At 50.8% G+C, this 2,807-nt stretch overlaps 1 protein-coding gene and 1 long non-coding RNA gene across 2 annotated transcripts in view; one reads left to right on the top strand and one right to left on the bottom strand.

Annotated features, from left to right (window-relative positions):
* COQ5 (coenzyme Q5, methyltransferase) overlaps positions 1–2,807 on the top strand; it is a 19,663-nt gene that overhangs the window by 3,100 nt on the left and 13,756 nt on the right. The window lies entirely within an intron of this gene.
* Positions 1,905–2,807, bottom strand: part of LOC113486068 — a 4,251-nt gene continuing 3,348 nt past the window's right edge. Inside the window, exon 2 of the long non-coding RNA XR_003399527.1 lies at positions 1,905–2,610. This is a non-coding gene — a long non-coding RNA (uncharacterized LOC113486068). The remainder of the gene's footprint in view (positions 2,611–2,807) is intronic.

The raw sequence follows: 2,807 nt of genomic DNA, 5'->3' as shown, positions 1-2,807 counted from the left end.
AGCCGGCCCCGCACAGGGCAGCGGCACCGGCGGCCTCGCCCGGGCCCAGCCACCCGCCCCGGCCCCGACGGCACAAAGCGGCCAGAAAGAACGACCTGGCGCCTGGGGGAGATCTCGTCCTTTATTTTCCAAAACGGTTCTTCACGAGGCATCGGCAGAAAAAGAAACGGCTCGGGCTTTGGGGCAGTACATCCAGCACAACAAGGGGGGAAAATAATCAAAAAGCAAATTAGAAGAACAAGGGAAGTTTGGAACAGAAAGAACTAAACACTGTCAGTTCTTGAGCAGGTATGTGCTGACAGTACTAGGGGTTAAGCTTGTGAACACAGAGGCCTAAAAGGATATAAAGGGCCAAGTATTTCCACTGAACTGTCGCAAACAACAGTGCAAGTTATGAAGCCAAAGTGGCTTCAATCGGGGCAAATCGTGCCTGACAAATTTGGTGGCCTTCTACATTGGGGTTCTGGTGGGTAAGGGAAGAGCAACCAACTCATCTACCTAGACTTGTGCAAAGCTTTTGACGCTGGCCTGCACAACATCCTTGTCTCTAAATTGGAGAGACGTGGATTTGACAGATGGAGCACTCGGTGGATCAGGAATTAGCTGGATGGTCGCACTCAGAGTTGCGGTCAGTGGCTGGATGTCCAAGTAGAGAGCAGTGACGAGTGGCATCTTTGGTGGTTGGTGTTGGGACTGGCACCATTCAACATCTTTGTTGGTGACACAGACAGTGGGATCGAGGCGCCCTCAACAGTTTGCCAGCGACACCGAGCTGTGTGGGGCGGTCACACGCTGGAGGGAGGGGATGTGCCATCCAGAGGGACCTGGACAGGCTGGAGAGGTGGGTCCGTGCCAACCTCACGGAGTTCAACAAGGCCAAGGGCAGGGTCCTGCCCATGGGTCGGGGCAATCCCAAGCACAGACACAGGCTGGGCGAGGAGTGGATGGAGAGCAGCCCTGCGGAGAAGGGCTTGGGGGTATTGGTGGATGGAAAACTGCCTGTGAGCCAGCAACGTGCGCTCGCAGCCCAGAAAGGCAGCCGTGTGCTGGGCTGCATCCAGAGCAGTGTGGGCAGCAGGGCGAGGGAGGGGATTCGCCCCCTCTATTCCGCTCTCGTGAGACCCCACCTGGAGTCCTGTGTCCAGCTCTTGGGACCCCAACATCAGGACAGTGACCCCCCCTGAGCAGGTCCAGAGGAGGCCACGAAGATGATCCAGGGCTGAAGCACCTCCCTTACAAGGACAGGCTGAGAGTTGGGATTGTTCAGCCTGGAGAAGAGAAGGCTCTGGGGAGACCTTCTAGTGGCCTTCCACTACTTAAAGGGGGCTACAGAAAAGCTGGGGAGGGACTCTTTATCAGGGGGTGTAGGGATAGAACAAGGGGTAAAGGTTTTAAACTGAAAGAAGGGATATTTAGGTTAGATATAAGGAAGAGGGTGTGAGGGTGGTTAGACACTGGCACAGATTGCTCAGAGAAGCTGTGGCTGCCCCCTCCCTGGCAGTGTTCAAGGCCAGGTTGGACAGGTCTTTGGGCAACCTGGGCTAGTGGATGGTGTCCCTGCCCATGGCAGGGGGTTGGAACTAGATGATCTTTAAGGTCTCTTTCAACCCAAACCATTCTTTTAACTCCTATTTTCTCCCTGCTTAAGTCTGTTATTCTTAGAATGACTGACCAAATTATGAGGGTGGTTACCACTGTTGAAATGTTTTAGATTTGAGAAAAGAAAGTTTCTAACGAAGTTAGTCATCCATATTCACAGGGAAATAAGAAACAGCATGAACAACACTAGAAAAAAGAGGGTACACAGCCATAAAACCTTTGAAGGTAGAACATAACACTTTTATTAGCAAAGAAGCTGGCTATAGAAAGAAAATAAATACAAGTTTTTTAGAGGTTTTTTTTCCTCCCCTAACTACAATGAAAACATACTAGCAAAATCCTTGCCCTTGAAGGCCAAGGTCTACTTCCTCAGGAAGGCTGAAGACACCAGGCTTCATGCATTATGACACAATTGAGCAATGAGATGAAAGTCTGAGGAACAGTCCATGGCTCTAAGCACCCTTGAGAAGAACAGTAAAAGGACCCAAGCAGATGAGCATGAATTGACTGGTCTCATGAGTCACAAAATTTCTTCCTACAGTGGTGCACTGCCAGGTAGGATTATATTTCCTGTCAAACTCCTACAGAACAGACCCCTAGGAATTTGGTATTACTACTCAAGTGCTGTCTTTGCAGAGTGGAGGAAAGGACTTAAATAGAAGGAACTGTGAAAGAGAAGGGGAAGAACCAAAAAAGTGCATATAAAGGGGTACAGAAAGGAACATAAGGACTGGTCTGCAGAAAAAGTCTGACTAGACTATGCAGTGACCACAGAACTTGGTTCTCCAGAACTACTTACCCACCAATATTTTTGCCTGACTTTTGAAGTCCATACAGTATTCAGTAGGAAAATATTATGAGTGAACACTTATCCTCTTTATATGAGCTGCAATATTATGCTCAACATTGTATTCCTTCGGAGACTGAATGGCACAATCTACAGCATCTTGCTACATCTCTTCAGACATGTCTGTATCCTTTGTCACAGCCATCTGATTCACCCATGGTTACCTGTAATAAAAAAATAAGAGGAAAGCTGCAGGAGCAGCCACACCGGTATCCTCGCTCCCGGCCCGTCCCCAGGGCCCGCGCTGTGCCCACACCCGCGGCTGGGCAGCCTCGGGGCCGGCTGGGCCAGAGGCGCAGGCACAGCCCGTGCTCAGAGCCGCAGCAGCGAGGAGTTACAAGCCGGGCCCCGGCCCGCTCCC

The sequence above is a fragment of the Athene cunicularia genome, assembly GCF_003259725.1.
Source record: "Athene cunicularia isolate RWA chromosome 15 unlocalized genomic scaffold, athCun1 chr15_part1, whole genome shotgun sequence".
NCBI lineage: Eukaryota > Metazoa > Chordata > Aves > Strigiformes > Strigidae > Athene > Athene cunicularia.
This window is presented reverse-complemented; position numbering and strand designations above follow the sequence as displayed.